We start from the raw sequence: 10,688 nt of genomic DNA, 5'->3' as shown, positions 1-10,688 counted from the left end.
AGGGGGAGGGGGGGGCGACACAAAAACTATTCTGAAGAAATGGGGCACACATGGAGAAAGGCTGAGAAACACTGAATTAAGGAAAGAAAGCTGAGGTGTCTGTGTTTTATTTTTAAATGGCGACTCTGTTGTTATTGCTTGCTGTCCCATTTGTCATCCACTGTGCCTCTTTATCGATGTCTCTGCTCTTGCGAGTCGAAGAATAAAGAATTTGTTCTTTTAAGTTCCGACTGGTTTCCAGAATTGCAGCAACTCCTTGAACCGTGAACTTTGTCCTGTCCAACTCGTCCTCCTCGTTAGGGCTTCGTGCTTAAATTTAAAAGAAATGCCAGCAAAGCAGGAGTTAAGCAACAACTCTTTGGTTCTGCTGTTTGCTGCATTGCAAGTCCACTCTCGATGAGGCCTAACCCAGTGACGCACTGCAAAAGCGCACAACACTCCATTGTATATTGCAGTACAGAGCAGCAGTACACGTGGCACTGCTCGGGTAAATCATGGTAAACGTTTGTCGTTTTGTCTGCTCTTCTGGCTTCAGTCTGTTCGGATGTTTCACTTGATCTGAGCCAGCAGGTGGCACACACCATTGGCCGTTATACTGTTCCCTGCGTCACCCATTGGCAACAGGTGCTTATAGCGCGACTGTGATTGGCTCGCATTTGTTTCTACTGCCTGTGGTGGGTTGGCACCCTGCCCAGGATTGGTTCCTGCCTTGTGCCCTGTGTTGGCTGGGATTGGCTCCAGCAGACCCCCATGACCCTGTATTCGGATTCAGCGGGTTAGAAAATGGATGGATGGATGTTTCTACTGCGCTATGCTACTGAGCTGCGAACCTGCAGTTGCCTCGGCGACAGACAAGCAGTCTTCCACAGACGTGCTGCGCTGCGAACCTGCAGTTGCCTCGGTGACGGACAGGCAGTCCTCCACAGATGTGCTGCGATGCAAACCTGCGGTTGCCTTGACGACAGATAAGCAGTCCTCCACAGACCTGCTGCGCTGTGAACCCGCGGTTGCCTCGGCAACGGACAAGCAGCTACAAGAGTTCAGAAACCAGAAACCTCACAATATATAGACAATAATAATAATAACAGCAATAATTCCATCATTATTTCATTATATTCACTTCTGGGGCCCACGTAATCCAGTGTTAAGGTGTCTGCAGCTGAAGCCTATGGTGGCAACATTGTGTCTAAGGCAAGAGCCCACCCATGATGGAGTGCCAGTCTCCCTGCATACTCTGTCACATTTTAGTGCCTCACAGAGATTTGCAAGCTGCTTGCCATTTCTTTGTGAGGGTCTCATTTTGTCTTTGCCTGCACAATTTTATTTGCATCCACCGATTTCCTTAGAAAGCAGGCGTCAGTTTATTAAAGCTCCCCCTGCCTAGAGACAGAAAGGAGAGCAGCTGTCCACCCCATCGCAGTGGGCGCTGGACAGGAAAGTGACAAGTTCGCTTTACACACAGCTGCTCCCCTTGTTCATGAGATCATAAAGTCTCAGGGTGGCTGCTCATTCCTGGGGCCTTGGGTGACCTTATCAGGCTGGGCCTGCAGGATATGAAGCTCGACTTCACGTATCGGGTTATAAGGCTAACAGGTGATTTTGGAGGTATGTTTTGGGGATGAGCCAAAAAAATGTGGTTAAAACCGAAAGTACCAAAGAAAACTACACACCCTAACCAGAACATTAATCTGAAACAAAGATAATGCAAGCTCGAGTGTTAAACCAAAGAAGCGTGAGAAACACGCATTGCTTTTATCTTCAAGATTTTTCTCTGCAAATTCGGACGTTGATCAGACTGGAGTGCCGGTTTATATAGCATAGCATCACAAGAATGACATCATACTGTGTGTAACATCTCTGTAGACACGTCCCGAATTACCCACCATCGCATCTTAGATAGATAGATAGATAGATAGATAGATAGATAGATAGATAGATAGATAGATATGAACAGCACTATATAATACAAAGATAGATAGATAGATGTGTAAGGCACTATATGATAGATAGATAGGAAAGGCACTATATAATAGATAGATAGATAGATAGATATATACTTTATTAATTCCAAGTGGAAATCCCCAACTCCAGCAGCAGCATACTGATAAAAAACAATATTAAATTAAAGAGTGATAACAATGCAGGTATAACAGACAATAACTTTGTATAATGTTAACGTTTACCCCCCCGGGTGGAATTGAAGAGTCACATAGTGTGGGGTCTCCTCAGTCTGTCAGTGGAGCAGGATGGTGACAGCAGTCTGTCTCTGAAGCTGCTCCTCTGTCTGGAGATGATCTTGTTCAGTGGATTCTCCATGATTGACAGGAGTCTGCTCAGCGCCCGTCGCTCTGCCATGGATGTCCAACTGTCCAGCTCCGTGCCTACAATAGAGCCTGCCATCCTCACCAGTCTGTCCAGGCGTGAGGCGTCCCTCTTCTTTATGCTGCCTCCCCAGCACACCACTGAGTAGAAGAGGGCGCTGTAACCTAACACAGGGTCATGGGGGTCTGCTGGAGCCAATCCCAGCCAACATAGGGCACAAGGCAGGAACATTTTGTTATGTTATACAGTAATCCCTCCTCGATTGCGGGGGTTGCGTTCCAGACACCCCCGCGATAGGTGAAAATCCGCGAAGTAGAAACCATATGTTTGTATGGTTATTTTTTGTATATTTTAAGCCCTTATAAACTCTCCCACCCTGTTAACATTATTAGAGCCCTCTAGATATGAAATAACACCCTTTAGTCAAACATTTAAACTGCGCTCCATGACAAGACAGAGATGACAGTTCTTTCTCACAATTAAAAGAAAGCAAACATATCATCTTTAAAGGAGCGCCCGTCAGGAGCAGATAATGTCAGAGAGAGCGCTCGCTAAGAAAAGCAAACAATCAAAAAATCAATACGTACTTTTAAGTATACAGAAGCACGGCGATAAAGCGGCATTTTGTAGAGGAGCGTCCGTGTCGTCTGTGCAAACAGCCCCTCTGCTCACACCCCGTCCGTCAGGCAGAGAGAGTGAGAAAGATAGAGAGAAGCAAAAATCAAGCGCCACGCGGGAAGCATATCTTATATCATTGAGGAGTTTTAGTTAATATGTAATACGTGCTCTGATTGGGTAGCTTCTAAGCCATCCGCCAATAGCGTCCGTTGTATGAAATCAACTGGGCAAACAAACTGAGGAAGCATGTAACCTAAATTAAAAGACCCATTGTACGCAGAAATCCGCGAACCAGCGAAAAATCTGTGATATATATTTAGATATGCTTACATTTAAAATCCGCGACAGAGTGAAGCCGTGAAAGTCGAAGCGCGATATAGCGAGGGATTACTGTATTATATTGTATTATATTATTGTACTAGCAAAATATCCGTGCTTCGCAGCGGAGAAGTAGTGGGTTAAAGAAGCAATGAAAAAGAAAAGGAAACATTTTGAAAATAACGTAACATGATTGTCAATGTAATTGTTTTGTCACTGTTGTGAGTGATGAGTGTTGCTGTCATATATATATATATATATATATATATATATATATATATATATATATATATATATATATATATATATATATACTGTATATATAAATATATATATATTTGCACACACACACATAAACATATATATATATACATATCTATACATATACACATACATACATACACACACATATATACACACAAATACATATATATACATATACATACATATCTACATATATACACACACAGCTATTTCGTATCAGTGCAATACACTGCTTGTTAAAACTGTCATCAAGGATTTGATTCTCATTATTTCTTTCAATCAGGTTCGTATTTGTAGGATGTGTTGTGTTCAAGTTACATTCCGTGTTTGTCAATCGTTGTAAAGATGACAGGTTTCATTCATCGATTCGTTTCTTACTGCATCAATAAACAGCTCGTCTTCTTCTTTATCTGAGACCCGACACACTGCATGCACGGGCTTAGCGGGACATTGACTTTTTCCAACGTGTGCTTTGTTTCCGCAGTAGTTGGATTTATGAATATGCTTGTATGTATCAGACGCTTCATAGTTTTTGCTGCCTTTTCAATTGTGTAATTCGGTTTTTGTTCAGCGCTCTTTGGAACTGTTGCCTTTTATCTGTGCACTGCGTCAGTTCACGTGAGCCACTCGGTGTACTTGTATCGAAGTTTCCCAGCTGTGCTGGTGCCATCTCCTGCTATGTCCATAGCTTTATTTAATGTTACCTTAGTCCTGGCACTTAAAACTTTCTCTTGCAGTTTCGCTGAGTTTGTGCCAAACACCACCCTGACCATCTCATCTTCCTCTCCATAAACACAGTCCTTAACCCGTGAATATTTAGTGGGAGTTTGCTATTGGATTGCCGCTGACGGACGGACGGCCTTATATGGGCAGGCACTAAATTACAAACGCCAGCGGCAGCCTGTCTATGAACTTAATTTAAAGTGTAGGTTTACATCGTGCTTTGTTTCCGAAGTAGCAGAACTCATGAATATGGTTGTATATGTCACTCGCCGCTTCTTATTGTTTCTGCCTTCTCAATTATATAATGCATGTTTTCTTCAGCGCTTTTTGGAGGTCTTCCTGATTTTCTATGTACTGCGTGATTACGTGGGAGGCGTGATGATGTCACATGAAACTCCGCCCCCCCACGGCATTCAAGCTCATCTCCATTACAGTAAATGGAGAAAAACTGCTTCCAGTTATGACCATTACGCGTAGAATTTCGAAATGAAACCTGCCCAACTTTTGTAAGGAAGCTGTAAGGAATGAACCTGCCAAATTTCAGCCTTCCACCCACACAGGAAGTTGGAGAATTAGTGATAAGTGAGTGAGTGAGTGAGTGAGGGCTTTGCCTTTTATTAGTATAGATATAAACAACCTTGGCATTGAACTTGAGTGTGACGTAGGCTTGAGATGTAAATCTGGTTAAGCCTGAGTCAGACTCGGGGTAGCTTGCAACTGTCTGCTTTACAGTGTTAAGGCAGAGTAACACTCAGGACTGTATTCTGCTGCCATCTTTGGATGAAATAACCAAAACATCTTTAATATTTCTATGTAGTATGCCACTCTTATGTAACTTATAAATATTCATGAGTGGGCGGGAGCCTCCAACTGCAAAACACAAGGCAAACGAAAAGCCGTAAAGGCAGTTTTAGATTGAGCTGAAACTGAAGCATTGCTCAACTTGAAATGATCGTGTTGATGATGTGCATTGGTCCTCAGATGTGGACACGGAAAGTGATAATAATGCATAATATGGCACCGCTCAACCGAATCACCCATGATGTGCCTGCTGAATTCAGCTGTGTAAAGCTTCACAATGTTGAGACAATAGCTGTATGAGAAAAAAGACAAAATGATTGCAATCAAGTGCAAGGACAAGCAACCACACAGCAAATATGTCTAAGTAAACTCAATATACAGTCATATGAAAAAGTTTGGGAACCCCTCTCAGTGTGCATAATAATTTACTCTACTTTCAAGAAAAATGTGAAAAACTGGCTGTGCAAAAATGTGTGCCCCCTTGTCGTTGTGCTGATCTGAATGCCTGTCCCTGCTCAATGCTGATTACTTGGTTAGATGAGCTCATTAAGCCTTGAACTTCATAGACAGGAGTGTCCAATCATGAGTGGTCAAAGGTATTTAAGGTGGTCAATTGCAAGTTGTGCTTCCTTCCCTTTGACTCTCCTCTGAAGAGTGACAGACAACATGGGATCCTCAAAGCAACTCTCAGAAGATCTGAAAATAAAGATTGTTGAGTCTCCTGGTTTTGGGGAAGGCTACAAAAAGCCATCTCAGACGTTTAAACTGTCAGTTTCAAGTGTAAGGAATGGAATCAGGAAATGGAAGGCCACAGGCACAGTTGATGTTAAACCAACTCAGGTCTGGCAGGTCAAGAAAAATACAGGAGTGGCATATGAAGAGGCAGGATTGTGAAAATGGTGGCAGACAACCACAGATCACCTCCAAAGACCTCAAGAACATCTCGCTGCAGATGGTGTATCTGGACATCTTTCTACAATTCAGCACATCAGTATGGCAGGGTGATGAGAAAGAAGCCCTTTCTGCACTCGCACCACAAACAGAGTCGCTTGTTGTATCAAATGCTCATTTAGACAAGTCAGATTCATTTTGGAACAAAGAGCTTTGGACTGATGAGACACAAATGGAGTTATTTGGTCAGAACAAAAAGCTCTTTGCATGGTGGACGAAGAACAAGAAAAACACCTGCTACCTCCTGTCAAATTTGGTGGAGGTCCCATCATGCTGTGGGGCTGTGTGGCCAGTTCAGGGACTGGGGTTCTTGTTAAAGTCGAGGGTCGGATGAATTCAACCCAATATCAACCAGTTCTTCAGGATAATGTTCAAGCATCAGTCACAAAGTTGAAGTTACACAGGGGTTGGATATTCCAACAAGACAATGACCCAAAACACAGTTGGCAATCTACAAAGGCATTCATGCAGAAGGAGAAGTACAATGTTCTGGAATGGCCGTCACAGTCCACTGACTTGAATGTCATCGAAAATCTATGGGATGATTTGAAGCAGGCTGTCCATCAAATTGAACTGAACTGGAGAGATTTTGTATGAAGAATGGGGTCAGAAATACCAACATCAGAGTCCAGACCCTCATCACAGGCTACAGGAGGACAGCGTTGAGAGGCTCAAAGGAGCAAAAGGAGGCTCAGCTAAGTATTGATGTCATATCTCTGTTGGGTGCCCACATTTATGCACCTGTCTAATTTTGTTATGATGCATGTTGCGTATTTTCTGTTAATCCAATAAACTTCATGTCACTGCTGAAATCCTACTGTGTCCATAAGGCACGTCAGATATTAAAAGGAAGTCGCTACTTTGAAAGCTCAGCCAATGAGAAACAAAAATCCAAAGAATTAAACTTTTTCATATGTATTCTAAATCCCCAAGGTATACACAAGTATTCACAAACACAGCACACAAATGTGGGGGGACCCAAAAATAACGAGAATATATAAAAAAAAAAATCATAATTTCCAAAGTTGAATCACCCTCTAAATACTCTCCCTGAGGCACAATACACGTGTCCCACCGCTTTTTCCATTGTTCAAAACTCCAGTGCCTCCGTCGTTTGCTTCTTGACCTCCTCCGCATCCTGAAAACGCTTTCTTTTAAGGTCCCTCTTCATTCTTGGAAATAAGAAAAAAATGACAGGGTGCAAAGTCCAGGGAGTACGGGGGTGCAGGACACCGTTGTCAATCCTGTTTTTCGTGAGAAACTGCCGCCCACTCATTGCTGTCGTGATGCAGAAGCCATTCGCCTGATCGCCACAGTTCGGGTTGTTTTTCCTCCGCACTGCCCCACGCGATCACTCGAGCACTTTAAGGTTACAAACTGTTGCCTGCCTCAAAGCTTCTTCTTTGAAAGCCTCTCCAAGCATTGCGACAGCTTCTGCTGCTGGCTGTTTTCCCCAAAGAGGAAACAGAACTTGATGCAAACACGTTATTCATTCAAATCTGCCATCAGAAAATCAACGAAGACGGTAACAGAGGCTCAAGAATAAAAAAATTGATACGGACCTTACAGACCTTTTTTTTATTTTTATTAATTTTATTACAATCCATACAAAGCAATCAAGTTTTTACAAAAAGAAAAATTGAGTTAAGAACAGATCGATCCCCACCCCTGAGAGAGAGCAAGCCAAACGGCGTAAAATTTAGGCTTGTAAACATACCTAAATTAATAAATTCTCTGTGCTTTATGAACTTATTTTAAAATATTACTGATTAGATCCTGCCATGTTTTGAAAAAAGTCTGCACAGATCCTCTAACTGAGTATTTGATTTTTTCCAATTTTAAATAATATAACACACCGGTTTCCCACTGACTTAAAAGAGGAGAGTTTGGGTTCTTCCAGTTTATCAGAATAAGTCTGCGTGCCAACAGTGTAGTGAATGCCATCACAGTTTGTTTGTCTTTCTCCACTTTAAACCCCTCTAGAAGACCCCCAAACACAGCTGTTAATGGGTTAGGAGGGATTGTGAGTCCAAGGCTGTCTGAAAGGTAATTAAAAATGTTTGTCCATTTGGTGCAGGCCCAGAACATGTGACCCAGTGAGGCTGGAGCTCGATTGCAACGTTCGCAGGTTGGCTCTCGCCCTGGAAACATTTTGGAGAGTTTTAGTCGAGACAGATGTGCTTCGATATATAATTTTAAGTTGTATAATTGTATGCTTTGCGCATATGGAGCTCGAGTGAATTCTCTGCATTGCTACTTTCCACTCCTTTTCTGATATATTAATTGAGAGGTCATTTTCCCAGTGTCCTCTTGGATCTTTGAAAGGAAGGGACTGTAAAATGATTTTATATATTGCAGAGATGGAGTCTAAGTCCTTGAGACTGAGCAATATTTTTTCCAGCGTGGATGAGGGTGCAAGATGAGGAAAATCTGGAAGGTTCTGTTTAACAAAGTTCCTGATTTGAAGATAGTGAAAGAAATGTGTAGCTGGAATGTTAAATTTGGAATGTAATTGTTCATAGGATGCAAAGACGTTGTCTATATAAAGATCTCTAAGCAAGTTAATTCCAAATTTTTTCCAGATATTAAAAACTGCACATGTTTGTGAAGGTTCAAAGAGGTGGTTCTCTTGCAGGGGTGCCACAGATAGAAGCTTCTCCGTCTTAAAACGCACACACGTGCCGGTCCCAGGACATAACAGCGGTTCAAAAACGTTACAGTAATGTGTGCATGCCCATCTGCCATGCATCTTGACACCCTACCCATCAAATGAAACTTCAAAGTCTCGTCTTTCCGATGATGTAAACCATTTTGACACACAACAACCACAGCACTGACACTAAAGCCTTTTTTTCAGAGAAGTACATACTTTTAAGAGTTGACTTTCCCTACCTTTGAAGACCCCCTGCAAGTCAAACATCAACATTTCCGAGCAGTATTGATCCCATTGTGTCCGTAAGGCTCCAGCGAATATAATCCAGTAAAACGATTTAGGTCCAAAACACATGATATATCCTCAAAGGGACAAAAACTCCAGAAAACGTTTCATAACTTGAGACCACCTACGTAATTTTTTTTCATTTATATTGCTCATATCAGACGTAATTTGTTTCTGTCGGCGATAACCATGCTACCGCATGAAACACGAAAGTGTTAGCTTCCGAAAGACACCTAAGTTGGCCAATTACGACGGGTCTGGGGTTGACTGGCACCTCGTATAGCCAACCAGTGTCACAGAAAGCTTGAGGATGACGTATAGCTCTGAACTCTGGTAGAATCTACCAGTTTGATTGGACACTGTGACTGACACTCAAAACTTACAGCCAATGAGCAGCCGAGCATTTTGATATGTAACTTGCCATACTAACTTGTAAACAAACGATCGAGCTGCGTGAAGGTGGCATTTGTGCCAGTCTGCAGAGTTGGTGCGTGGTTGTTTATTGTGATTTCGCCAAGTTTTTCGCATTTTAAATATGAATAAAAGTAGAAGTTTAAACGTAAATAAACGCTCGATTAAATAATAGATGCATGTACGCGGCGTGAAAGTATTCAACCGGCCCCAGTGACGTCTAATGGCAGAGAGCGACGTGTGCCACCCTTGTGCTTTCTGCTTGCTAGTGATTGCTGCCATCAAGTGGCACATGGAAAAACGCTGAGCTGTGTTGTAACAGTTTGTAAAAGAAATGTATATAGTTTGTGTGCATTTTATAAAAAAAGTAAAAAATATAAATATATTTTTGGCCCATAAGACTTGTATTGACTATTTTTACATAGAAATGTGTATTTTTTATTGTTTTTATTATTTTTATAACTAATAGAGTGACACTGTGTGTAGATATAGATTCCTTTAGGTGTAAGCTTTCAGTAGAGCCCTCATTGATATCTGTGGGTTGAAGCATTCAAAAGTTTTTACACTTTATCCATACGGTCCAAAATGTGGATAATGGTCCCTCTAAAAAGCCCCTGGACATGCCCACATAAAAGCTGGTGTAAAAATATCATTTTGACTGGTATTCTTTTCAAATTTGAAATGTGAGTAGTCAACAAGTTATTCTGTTGGTACAAAGTGTGTTTCTGTCCCCACCTACCTACTGCAGCTTTATTTTCCTTTATTTTCATAAAAAAACTTAGGCGAGAACAAAAAAATTCGTTTTTTTTGTGAGTTCTAATGTGCATAACTTTTGATCAGTCACACCTACAGTGATTCTGACTACTAAGGGTGAAACTAGAGAATGTGACCTTTACAAAGAGACCAGACATGAGTTTATACTCCAGATAGTTCAATAACAGCAATGATTCTAATTTGGAGAGGTTGAATTACAAGCGATTTAGCAAAAATGACCCCGCATGATAAGGGGTTAAAATGCTTTGTGGCAGTAGGGGGCGCCAGTGCTCCCTTGAACCCTCAGGTACAACTCCAGACACCGGGTAAAAGTCCAATACTTTTTATTTTGTTCTTCAGTGCACCAAGCACCCTCCACACTACTCATACAATAAACCAACAACACTCTATCAATAAACTCTCCTCCTCACCCAGACACTTAGCCACCCTTCCTCCCAGCTCAGCTCCCCGTCTGGACTGAGGCACCCTGACCCGGAGGTATTCCTGTCCCGACAGTCCATAGTTCCTTACTCACTCCTTCCGGGTCAGGGCAATCAGTCCTTTACTTTAACCCGGGAGCACGTCGTTC

This window comes from Polypterus senegalus, chromosome 7 (assembly GCF_016835505.1).
Source record: "Polypterus senegalus isolate Bchr_013 chromosome 7, ASM1683550v1, whole genome shotgun sequence".
Lineage (NCBI taxonomy): Eukaryota > Metazoa > Chordata > Cladistia > Polypteriformes > Polypteridae > Polypterus > Polypterus senegalus.
The sequence above is the reverse complement of the archived record's forward strand: the minus strand, read 5'-3'. Positions refer to the sequence as shown.